The following is a 13,163-nucleotide window of genomic DNA, read 5'->3' as shown; positions in this document are numbered from 1 at the left end:
GTGGAGGCTGCATAAGGGTGTGAACACCAGGCAGTGTGGTCTTTGGGGTCCACCAAAGTAACAGTTTGCCACAGATTGCCAGCAGCAAAGACCAGCTCTCACTACCTTAGGCTGAAACAGGACTTATTGGGAGAATATTGGGGGGCTCAGGGAATCAATATAAAGGCTGGGGAACCAGGCTTGGGAAAGGACAAGACAGGGATGAGGGGAGTTCTAGAGACCTCAGAGCAGTAGTTGCTGGCAGTACCCTGGAAGGGATCGCATCTGATGGGTCAGATGCACCCTGCTTTTTCTTTCTGCCCTTTCATTTGAGAGTGAGAGAGAATGATCTGTTGGCCGTGGTCACGTAATCAACCCTTGGCAGGAGAGGGTGGCCATCTTGGCAGAGAGAGTCCTCAAAAGGAAATTGGAGTACTGTTGTCAAAAAACGGGAAATTGGAGTACTGTTGTCTACATGCTAGATGGACAAAAAGTTAGAAATCTCTGCATGGCCCCTGCCTAGGTAACCCTCCCCCTGGAGGAGCAGCTAACATTTTTAAATGGATGAGTGGATGGATGGGTGGATTTTTCAAAGTCTGGTAAAAGTAGAATGCCCAAATCTGTGTGGCAGCTTTTCTGGGTCAGGCCCCACAGTTCGGGTACTGCTGGGGGTCTGGCTTCACTTTAAAAAAATAAAGCCAACTCCCAGAACCCCTGCCATGCCTCAGCGTCCTCATCCGGAAGATAGGGTGGTTTGCACTGGCTCCCAGAAGGGAGAGCATGAGCAGTAATGAGAGACCCACCAGCCACACCAGACCCCTTCCTGCCTCCCCAGGCCCCACCCCGCTGTGGACTTCTGGAGGCCCACCTCCCACACCTGGGGACATACAGTGAATTCCCTAGAAGCAGTGAGGCCACCAGTCAGAGAAACTGATCCCAGCTCACAGAACCCCTGACTTAGGGCTTTCCTCCCACGTGGCTGTCCACTTCCAGCTGCTGATTAGATTGCACAGCTCACCAGGGTTGGAAGCATACCTGTCATTCCAAGTGCTCTCCACCCATCTCTAAATGTAGCAGGTTATTTGGTAAAAATTGCTTCCGACTCCCCCCACCTGTGAGTACAAGCTTCTCAAATAATTGTAAGCATCGGGCCATTTCCAGGTGAGCTAACGAGAAGCTTCTCTGCTAATGGCAGGGCACGAAGGGTGAGAACGTTGCACATGGCTGTGGATTGGGTGGAAAGGGAAGAAATAATTGGATTATTAATACTGGGCAGTCAAAATACCCTTTAATCCCTTTTATGATCTCAAAGGAAACTACAGTCTCTAGAAATGTAAATCCATGTTCTTTGGGGGTAAACAGGGCTGAGAAAGTGTGGAGTTAAAAAATGTGGGGGGGGGGGGACTGGAATTGTCAGTCCCACTATGGCAGTCTACTCTGAAAACCAGCCCACAGTTGGGCGTGAATAATGACTCTGTTCAAGTCCAACTTATTGCTTTTGGCCAAAGGCCTTTTGCAGAAACAACTTTGTAACTCCTTGCCAGGGAAGATTTTGTCCACAGCTGAGACAAAGGAACAAAGAACAGAGGTGGGAATTTCTGGATCTGATTCGCATTTCCCCTAAACACCCACAATGACAGCAGGTGTGGCCTGCCCAGAAGGTGTGGACTGGAGTAGAAAGGGGGGGGGGGGGGGGACTGGAATTGTCAGTCCCACTATGGCAGTCTACTCTGAAAACCAGCCCACAGTTGGGCGTGAATAATGACTCTGTTCAAGTCCAACTTATTGCTTTTGGCCAAAGGCCTTTTGCAGAAACAACTTTGTAACTCCTTGCCAGGGAAGATTTTGTCCACAGCTGAGACAAAGGAACAAAGAACAGAGGTGGGAATTTCTGGATCTGATTCGCATTTCCCCTAAACACCCACAATGACAGCAGGTGTGGCCTGCCCAGAAGGTGTGGACTGGAGTAGAGTGCAGTCCAGCCCCACGGGTGCCCGGCTGCCACTCTCGCTCCCTGTTCCTGCCACGCTGGTCCTTACTCTGCCCATTCCCACCACAGGGGCTTTGCACTTGCTTTTTCCTTTGCTTAGAAAGCATTTTGCCTGTATCTGGCCTCTCACCCACCTTCTAGTCTCTGCTCAACTAACTCTCTTCTCTCACCCTGACAGCTTCCTTCAAAGCTCTTAAGACAATCTGAAATTGATCTTTATTCGTTAATTATCTGTCTCACCACCAGAATGTTAGCTCCTTGAGAACAGACGCCTGGCCTGACTCACGTTCACTGCTGTTGCCCCATACCCTGCACGGTGCCTGACACATAGTAGGTGCACAGAAAAGATCAGCTATCTCTGAAGGGTTGCAGAGAGCCCCCAGCCAGGCTCCAGAGGGGCTTCGTTTGTCTTGCTCCGTGTTTGAAATGGATCGAATGTTTTTACTTTGGAAATGGCATCTCCACTATGGTCCGGGCCTCACCCCTACCTTTTATCCTAAATGTAAAGTCATTGACTCACCCAAGTCTCCTGCCTGGCCCCTGTAGGCATTTGAATTGGTATCCTCCTTCAGACAGAAGCTACTACAGATAGGTGTCTCTCTCTAAAGGTAACTAGAAAACATCCAGATTTCTTGCAAGTCCATGGGCCAGCCTGCCAGATTCCGACAACCCGGTCCTATTGACTGGATTGGGGTGTGGTTCCCAATGGGTGGGACACAGCGATCTTCATATCAGCCGTTCGTGCATGGGGCGTAAATGATATTGAATCTCATCATAAGCAGGCCATTCCTTTTTCTGCTCTCCTTCAAGCCTTCTGAGTCATCAAGGAGAGAGTCCCATTAACCCCTCCTTTGTGGTCTTCAAGGATGTGCGCTCTTGTAAGAAAAAGCTCCAAGCCCTTGGCAAGCAAGCATTTAACCACAATGTCATTGTTCATTTTTTAGTGTTGCCATCCAGTGATGGCGGTGATTCTCCACTGGAGGCTATTTTGCCCCCTAGGGGACAGTTGGCAATGCCTGGAGACATTTTTAATTGCCACAACTGAGGGTAGATGCTACTGACATCCAAATGGTGGAGGCCAGGGCTGCTGCTAAATGTTCTGTGATGCACAGCACAGCCCACAATGAAGAATGATCCATCCCAAAATGTCAGCAGTGCTGACGTTGAGAGACCCTGGTTTAGAGCACACAGTGTTCCTTCTCTCTGGAAGAGAGAGACTTTTTGTTTTAAATAAAGTTACCGAAATAAGAAAGGCAGTGACGTGAAAGATAAATCCAGCACAAGTGAGAGCGCAGGTGACAAGCAGAACTTCCGAGACCCTGACGTAGGGGTAGGGTGCGCACCCCTGTCCTGCAAGCTGCCATCTTGCCAGAAACTTCCTGGGAGCTGCCTATAAAAACTCCAGTGGTTGATTCTGGGCCAGGTGGAGAAGCTGTGTTGTCTCAAGCTGAGTTCTGGCAGGTTGGGAGATGTTTCCAAGTCTCCTGCCCAGCCAGGCATTGCTAACGTCCTCCCCAGGCCCAGCCCTGGGGCCCCAGCCCCGCACCCCCACTTTTAAGTCTCCAACGCCTCATGACCCCACCCTGCCGTGGACAAGCCCGCCACCCGCCTGAAGAGACCGGTTCTTTCACACTAAGACGGGTGCCTGGGGACAGCAGCCTCCCCTCCTGGACTCCTGGACACCTTCCATGTTGACAGTGGCCCTGAGCTCATATAAAGGGCCCAAGCCTGAGTTTAGTCATTTCTGGCATCAGCAGAAGGGAAGGGCTGGGGGGAAGTTAGGGCCAGTTCCCAAGTCAGGTCCTGTCCTGTTTGGTTTTCTGAGTTTTTTAGGTGGTTTCTTTCTACTTAAAAATAAGGAGGAAGGAGTTTTTAAAAAAAAAAAAAGTGGGAAGAAATAAGTGTTTTCAGTGCCGATGTAAGTAGGAAAATGCGTTCTCTGAAGTAAGGTGGAGAGGTCATTGCTGTAAGTCCCACACTCAGGGCAAGTCCTTTCTGCTCCTTCTGCTCCCCTCAGAACCCTCTGGACCCCGACATCATGGCTTTAGCCCCTTTGGGTCATATAAGAAGGAAGTGTGAAGCCAAGAAGCCTTCAGGTCACCCCAGGACTTTCTGAGTCTCGGGGAATCTTTGAAGTGGGCACGGGCTCCCAACCTTGGCAGACACGGGCAGGTGGAGTCTGACTCAGATTGTGTCTTGCTTTCTAGCAGGGACGGTGACATGGCCACCACCATCTCACCCTGCATGCTCATTCACAGTGTGACCTTGATGCCCCTCCACTGAGAGGTGGGGCTGTGTCCCCTCCCCTTGAATCTGGCCCGGCTTGTATATCACTCGTAACCAAGAGAATGTGGTGGAAAGAGCTGTGGGGTGGACCGCGGAAAAGCTGAGGCAGCTCCGCCTAGATCGCTGGGACTCTTGCTTACCCAGCCCTGAAGCCACCATGTCGTGAGGAAGCCCGGGCTGCACCAAGGGGCCACATGGAGGTACTTACATGGCAGCCCCTCCTGAGCTCCCAATCAACCGCCACCAGATGGTCAAGTCCCCAGCTGTTGCATCTTTTTGGCTATGGCCTTTACATTATAAAGCAGAGACCTGCCATTCCCACTGTGTCCTATTCCATATCTTGATCAGAAGTCTCTGAGCATTAAAAAAAAAGATTTTATTTCACTGCTAAGTTCTAGGGCAAATTGTTACACAGTTTAGTAACTGGAACATTCGGCATACATCAGTCTCCCCACATGCAATCACCCATTCATTTATTTATTGAACAATACCCAGAATCTTTCCACCTGTCCCCCCCTGCATGGCCCCCACCTGATCCAAGTGCCATCCCCTCTTGCCTAGACCGTGGCCATCATCTCTGACCTTCCTGCGTCCACCCTCTGCAGTCTGTTCTCACACAGCCAGAAGGATCCTGTTAAAACCGACATCAGATCACATCCCCCCCCGGGCTGGAATGTCCAGTCCCCTCTCAGCTGCATCCAGCTGTTCTTGACCATTTCATGTTGCTCCAACACCCCAGGCATGTTCTGCCCCAGGGTATTTGCACTCTCTGTTCCCTATGCCCAGAATACTGTTCCCCCAAATATCCACAGGCATATTCCATCACCTCCTTCAGGGCTGTGCCTGAATGTCATCTTTCGGGGAGCCCTGCACTGACCACTCTATTTAAAGTTACACACACACACCTTCCCCGGCACTTCTAACCCTTCCCTGCTTGTTCTCTTTAGAACTCATCGCCTCCTGTGCCATGCAATTTATTTTGGTGTCTGATCCATGAAGCATTGTTTTTCTGGATCCGCAGCACTTAGAGTAGAGCCTGGTATGTAGTAGGTGCTCAGGAAATAGTTGTGACTAACTGGAAGAATTAGCACCTAGTTGTGTGCCCAGGGCTGGGGATATAGGACTAAACAAGAAAGAGACAGCCCTGGCCTATGTGGAGCTTCCAGTGGGAGAGCGGTCCCCTATACAATAAACACCCGAACAGAAGAGTAAGTACAGGATTCACAATTTGTGGTAAGTGCTCTGAAGAGATCCACCCTGCAGCTAAGGGTGGGAGAGACAGAGGGAGGCCTGCTTCGGGGAAGGAGGCCAGAGAGGGTGTTCTCTCCCCCTCCCCAGATGCCACCCATCCCAGCCTTCGAGGCTGTGCCCAGACAACAGTCTGTTTTCCTTGGCAGATGAGGAAACTGAGGCCTGAGTCAGAGTGGCCGAGCCAGGACCAGAATTTACGACTCCCACGCCCACGTTCCTTCCGCTTCTCCGCACCACCTTCTCTTATCAGTTAACAAATAAGGACGAGGAAAGTTTGCCTGTGATAAGGCGAGCGTTGGGCACAAGCCCAGGAGGCCTGGCTGTGGCGGGCCACCCGTGCCATTGGGTCTCTGCACACAGGCCGAAGGTGTCTGAGAAACCACCTGAGTCAACTCTGCCTCCAGCTTGGTCCACCATTTGGGCTCACTTGGTTGCAAGTGACAGAAAAAGTAACTGGGATTAACCTAAGAAAAAGAGAAAATTTGACCCAGTTCTCTAAAGAGTCAAAGCGTGAGGAAGTTGACCTAAAAAGAAAGAAAACAGCTCATGCTAATTGAAAGAGAAAGAGGAATTTATTGGGCCCGAAACAAAGCACACAGAGGTAAATCTTCCTCTTTCAGGCTTAGCTGGATCCGGGTCTCAAGTGTTAAGACCCAAGTACACAGCTGTCTTCTGTGTGCGGGCTTCATTCCTGACTCTGCAAGGGGCAAGGTAGTGTCAAAGTCTTCCCTGTACTTACGTTGGAGTGACAAGGACAAGTCGGCCAGCTGGAAGGAGTGGGCACCTCTTCCTGACCAGTCAGGCCATAGCATCTGTTACTCTGGCCAGTCACAGAGGTGGGGCGGGCAAGGCTGTGATCGGCTCATGGATCCCATGGTCTAGCCCTGGAGCTCCAGGGCTGGGGCCTGATGTGAACCTTATGGACCAAGGATGGGGAGAAGAGGATCCTCAAGTGCAAACTGGGAGTGGTTATAGGAAGGAGGCTGAGGTCGTGCTGGCAAACCCAGCAAACACCACTAGCCAGCATTTACTGGGCACTAGCTGTATATGTGTCTGTTCTAAAAGCTTCACAGTGTTCAGCCAATTCCTCCTCACAACTGTAAAGTCAGTGCTATTATTGTCCCTACTTTGCAGATGAAGACACTGAGGCCGTAAGAGGTTCAGGGACTTGCGCAGCATCCAGTCAGTGGTGGAGCTGGGATTCAAACCCAGGCCGTCTGGCTCCAGGTCCCATCTCACCCGCACCCAGCGTGGCCCTCCTGCTACAGACAGGTCGATTTTTGCCTTTGTCCACTCTGTGAGTTCCAGGAGAGTAGAGACTGTCCGCTCTTTTTTTTTTTCACTGATCATGAAACGGTCCTGGGCATATAGCAGGTGCTCAGGTGTTTGTATGAATTATATGGCTTCTCAAACATCTATTCACTTGACACAAAACATTTTGATGCTGAGCTTCCTAAGACTTGGAATGTATTGTTTCTGAACTTTCTTTGAGTTCTAACTGTGATCTGTGACCCCTTTCTAACAGTTCACCTCTGGTTTGCTGTTATTTCCAATTTTGTTTTTTGACTCTTCTCACCTTTAGCTGGAGTCTTTGAACACCAACTTTTGATATGTTGACTCCTTCAAATGTCAGTTCCATGAGGGCAGGGACTTTTTTTTTCCCCACTGCTTTATCCACAATGCCAAGAACTATGCCTGGCACATAGCCTTCAAGAATTTCTTATTGCATGAATGGTTATGCAGACAGCTAGGTTGCTAAGCCCTGAGTCTTTGGCCTTCTCTTTATGCCCTAATTTCCTTTCCAGATCCTGAGCCCTTGTCTTGAAACCTGATCTTTCCTTTCTTCATCTGAAAGACCCTTCTCTTGTCCCCTTTCCTGCTTTTGAGAGCTGGCTTGGTTCTCTGCCTCCAGCTGGAATTCCAAGCACAAGCATGGAGCTGACCCGGACCTAGGAGAGGAGACAGGGAGAGGCTGAGGACTGTAGGTTACAGGACCTCCCATCCTTTGACAGCCCTAGAGAGGAGGAGAAAAGGTAAGAGAAAGCCTGTGACCAGGAAGAAGGGGAGACTCCAGGAGAGTGTAAAGCTTACAGATGTCTGTGTGTCATCCCCTGTCTAGACAACTTCTGGGCTTGTGGGGCTCAGGACCACCCATTCCCATCCCTCCTGCTTGGCCTTTCTCTGTTCCTTCTGCCTGCTCTTTGCTCAGGCTGTTTGCCCTGCCTGAAGCACATTTGTCCTCTGCCCTCTCCTTCAGGGTCTATTGACATCCTGTGGATTCTTCTGTACTTTGCTCCTATTAGGCTTCTCAAACTTGACTCTGTAAGGACTGCTCCAGGCAGCCCTCCTTACGTCCCATAGGCCAGCAGTTTCCCCTTTTTCTTCCTGTTTGTGCAGCACACTTAATCTCGGTCCTCTGTATCATTTGCTCATTTCCAAGTGAGCCTAGGAGTCAAGGGAGTAGGCTCTGGGGTCAAAATGTCTGGGTACAAATCTCAGCCATGCTGCCTACTTCCTTTTTCGGTCCAGGGCCCCGCAGCAAAGGTATGAGCGGAGCGTAAGAAAATAAATGATGCAGATCCTTGAGGATGGTGACAGTGGGGAGCATTTGCTGGGACCTGGAGAGGTTTGCACACGGGAGCTGCAGCCCTCAGTAGAGCTGTGGAGGGATGTGGTTAGTTCCCAGCAACCTGGCAGGGCACCTGAGAAGTACCCCGACCTCTCTCCTCCCACCCTCCCTTCCCCTGTCAATGTCTATCTTGCCAAATCCAACTAGGAGCCAGAAACACAGAGCGCATTGATATTGGGTGTCCAAGTGACCCTCTCAGGGCACAGGAAAGAGTAGAGAAAGAAAGGGAATAGCCAAAGGCACGGTACTCAGCACCCAAACTCCATGACCTTGGGTAAGTTCTAGAACCTCTGCGTGCCTCAGCTCCTCATCTGCAAATGGAGCTCCTGATTCATCATGTTGTTGTAGGGTGACATGACTTAACCCAGGAGACATGCTCAGAATTGTGCACAGCCTTGATAAGCACACAATACATTGTAGTTATTATTTGTCATTATTCTTTTAGGGTGCTTACTGTGTTGGCCTGGGTGCTTCCTGTTGCAAATGAGCACCCTAACTCGGACTAACTTAAGCAACAAAGGGCACTTATTTGAGCCTGAAACTGGCTACAGGGTGCAACTTGGTTCAGCCCAGTGTTGCCAGCATGCTTGCTCAGGCCCCATCCAATGAGTGGCCACCATCAGCATGATTCACACCTCTCAGCACACAGAGCAGCCATCCTATAGGCTCTGGGACTCCCTCTCTCGTTGGCCAGACCTGGGTCACATGTCTGTCTCTGGGCTAATCAATGGAGCTGGAGAGATGGAATGTGCTGGTTGGCTCTACCTGGCCACGTGTTCTACTCTGCAGTCAAATTGTATATAAGGGGGAGCAGAGCGCAACGTAGCCTCCAGACACAGCTGAACTCAGGAGGAGGGAGAACATTCTTTGCTAAGTCAATAAATATTTTGAGTGCCTGCTATGTCCCAAGCACTCTTTTAGGTGTTAGGGATACAGATGTGCACAAAGCTGACAAAATCTATGCCCTCGGGGCACTGACATTCTGGTTGGGGAGATCCACAAAGAAATGTTAGATAATTAGCAGTCAGAGGTGGTAAGCACTCTTGAGGGTGGCAGAGATCCCACTTTTAACCTGCAAAGATGAGATTTAAGAAAAGACCTGCCGGAAGTGAGGAAGAGGCTGAGAGGATATCTGGATGGAGGCTGCAGGCAGAGGGAGCAGCAAGTGCAAAGGCCCTGGGGTGGGGTGTGCCTGCCGTGTTCCAGGAGCAGTACAGAGGCCATTGGCTAGAGCCAAGGGAGAGAGAAAGAGAGAGGTGAGAAGGTCAGAGAGATGACAGGACAGATTGTGTGGGGTCTTTTAGGCCCTTTGGAGGGTTTTGGGGTTTTACTCTGCATGAGATGGGAGCCCTTGGAGGCTTTTCAGTGGAGGAAGACAGGCTCTTGCTTTTGTTTTAACAGGATCCTTCTGGCCACTTGATGGAAGGGGGTGAGTGTGTGAGCTGGGAACCCAATTAGGAGACTGTTATTATAATTCAGGCAGGATAATCCTGCTGCTGAACTCTGTGCCTCACACATAGGACACCCTTAATAAATATTTTTAAAGTAGATGATGGAAGAAATAAATGGTCTGGCTCTCTGGACTACTGGGAAGGATCCCCAGGTCTGTGGCGGAACTCTGGCCTCAGCACACAGGGCATCTCTGCACACCCGATGATTTTCTATCTTCTCGTCTTTCATGGGACTGACCAGTGCCTTCCTCTCCCACCATGTCAGCTACCTCATCATTCCCAAACTTCTCTCTGCTCCTCTTGGATTTGGGGATCCTCAGAGGAAAACAGCCCACCAGGTCTTTCCAGACAGACCTGGAGGAGTCTCGGACATTCGTCCCCAGTTATGGTGTGCAGGACTGGGGGTTGTTAATCATCCCAAGACCCAATCTTTTTTGCAGATCAGCAGATAAATCCAGAAGAGGGAGTGATTTTTCTGAATGCTTGGGACATTAGGTATTTCCAGAGACATCTTCGTGGGCTGGGGAGCCTTTGCCAAGATCTGTGAGAAGAGGCAGGACAAAGAAAAGTGAACACAAGGACCTCAAAATGAGCTGGTGGGAATGAGAGGTCATGTCCGCGGTATGCACCCAGTGTTGGTCAGCTGGTGCAGCTCGGATTCACTGGATACTCTCGCTTCAGTCACTTTGAATATTTTACCAAGAAGGGAAAAAAGTGGAGGCAGAATCCCTTGTGTCATTTTTCATTGACTTCCTCAGCATCTGGAGGGAGGCTGGCACAAGGCCAGGAGAAGTCTGAGCCAGGGGAATTCAGGAAAAATCGACCCACTGATGACTTGATCTGATGAAATAATTAGCTCCTGTTATTCTCTAGCCTCTGGTTGCAGAGCTTTGACTTCCATCCAGGGGACAAGCATCCTGGCTGGTGGGTTACAGCTGCCCGGGGGCGGGGGGGATTCTCAGAGACCAACACAGGAGCCAGGAACAGAGTCCAGCTGACCTAGTCCCCCAGCTCCATCCCCAGCTGGCCCAGGGCTCCCAGTACAGGCTGCATCTCCCAGCCCCCCTGCACCCTGTATCACAGGCTCAGAGCCAGAAAGGCCCTCAGAGGGCACCTGGCCACCTGCTGTGTCACTGGGCAAATGAGGAAACTGAGTCTGGTAGACCCTTAGGAACTTGCTCAGAGATCCACTTCCAGGGAGTTCTGGTTGATCAGGCCAAATCTAGCCAGACTGTTTGAACCCCTTCTCTGCCACTTATGCAACCATGTGACCATGGGAAAGTGATTTTAACTTTCTGAGCCTCAGCTTTCTTGTCCATAAAATGGGTACAGTAGCAATGGGTGAATATGCATATGAAATGAGTTGACACCTGTAGAATGCTCAGCGCCAAGGTTGTAACATGGCAGGCTCTCAGCAAGCACTTGCTATCGTTCGTTCTGGTTTAAGAGAATTGCTGTTTTTGTAGGGCATCCCTTGGAAGTTGTCTCAGTATTATTTGATCACTCCATGTCTGTCCATCTGAAGGAACACGAATGTGCACTTTAGTGAGCTGGTTGGTGCACCCACAGTTTCAAGTCAAAGCACCTGTAGTGTTTCCCAAGGAGGGACATGGACCACTGATAAACAGCCTGGTTTGAAGACTACTGTATGATTTGAGGTAGTTCAGGGACCAATTAGATGGCCAGAGCATTCCCCCTTTCCATCCCTCCCATGGCCTTCCATTACCTCCAGCAGAAAGTCTCAGGATGGCGCTAATGTGCCTTGGCTCCTTTCAACACCTGCTAATCTAGCTGTTCAAATTGAGTTACACTGTTTCAGCCTTCTCTGACTTTATTTGTGTAATTAGCTCTGCAGGGAAGGGATACTTACTTTCCATTTATCTTTGGATAGAAAGGTGTTTTTTTTTTCTTCCAAAATATGTGTTCGTGTTTTCATTGTAAAATGAGGCCAGTTAAAGAGGCACATTAAGGGCTGGCCTGTGGCTCACTTGGGATCTGAACCTGTGGCTCACAAGGCCACAGGTTCGGATCCCATATAGGGATGGCCGGTTGGCTCACTGGGTGAGCGTGGTGCTGACAACACCAAGCCAAGGGTTAAGATCCCCTTACCGGTCTTTTTTTTTTTTTTTTTTTTAAAGGCACATTAAGCAAATAATCGTTGCAAGGCTGTGCAAATACAACAGATCAAAAGTGGGGAAGAAGCTGGGAAGGGTGCGTTCGGTGGTGAGGAGGAGCCCACACCAAGCAGTCAGGGACAGCAGAGTCAAATCCCATCTCTGCCATCTTCTCTCTTGGCTCTAAGGACAGTGATGAAGCCTCAGTTTTCTCTACTGTAAAATGGGGATGATAATACTACCTGCGGGAGAGGAATGTTGGGAGATTGAAGGAGATTCTGCAAACAGAGTGCCTGATGCAGGACACAGCTGCAAGAATAGTAATAATAATCTAAGAATGGTTTACACTGTGAGTTATGTTCTAGTTAATCCCATGCACCAAGTTCTTGTCTCAGTGCTCTGTATTAACTCAATAAATCCTTCACACCCATTTTATAGATGAGAAAACTGAGGCACCAAGGCATTAAGTTACTAGCCCAGGGTCTCAGCAACTAAATCCAAAGTTCATGCTCTTTACCATCACACAATGTGGCACAAAGCAGGTACCCAGTACACAGTTGCTGTGGTGGCTCTGGCTGTCCCAAGATGCATGTTTTAGCAGATGAGGAGACTGAGAAGAAAGTCAGCTGGTCCCACGAAAGTCACGGTTCTCATGTCAGACTACTCTACATCGGTGCATCCCTGGCTTCCCTGATATTGTGACTCTCACCTCAGCTCTCTGCGTAGATGTCCTGTGTGGGGCCGGCTCCCAGCCTCCCCTAGGGCTGGGGGAGATGCTAGAAGGGAGACGTGCTGTCCTGACCAGCCTGACACGGGATACAAGGACTGTGTTAAGTCGCTAAGGGAGGCTAACCAGGGCACTCATGCGGGCAGCTGGAGGAGGTGACTGAAGACGCTATCTTCAGAGGGCAGGTGGGGTTAAGGGAGCAAACAAGGAATGACACAGCACCTGGGATCTAGCAATAGAGAGGGGCAACAACCACCCCTAGACGTGATGGGGCAAGAGGAGGGAGAAGTGGACCCAGGACTAGGGAAAGCTAGAGCCGGCAGGACAGGAGCTGTGGCCATTCTAGAGAGACAAGGGCACTGGGGAGCTGCTGCATGCTAAGGAGAGAGCAGAGGAGAATAAACACATTGATTTCCTGATGTCGGAGGTAGGATCCAGGGGGCCCGATAGTCGGCCTCAACCCACCCTGTCCTCTTACCAAGTTCTTGACTCCACCACAGGAAAGAATTCAAAGGCAGAGTCACAGTAGACAGTGAGAACAAGTTTAATGTAACAGAAAAGAAAAACAGGTTCCACAGAGAGAGTGCAGCATAGCTCCAGAGACTGAGCAGGACCCACACCAAGTTTAAAATAAGAGCAAGAAATACACACTTAAAGCTCAGCACAGAGGCTGGCTCAAGAGAGTGAGCAGCTTGCTGAAAGTAAGTACGAAGTAAAGTATACACACCTCAGCCAG

The sequence above is a fragment of the Galeopterus variegatus genome, unplaced genomic scaffold, assembly GCF_000696425.1.
Source record: "Galeopterus variegatus unplaced genomic scaffold, G_variegatus-3.0.2 Scaffold1101, whole genome shotgun sequence".
In the NCBI taxonomy this organism is placed as follows: Eukaryota; Metazoa; Chordata; class Mammalia; order Dermoptera; family Cynocephalidae; genus Galeopterus; species Galeopterus variegatus.
The sequence above is the reverse complement of the archived record's forward strand: the minus strand, read 5'-3'. Positions refer to the sequence as shown.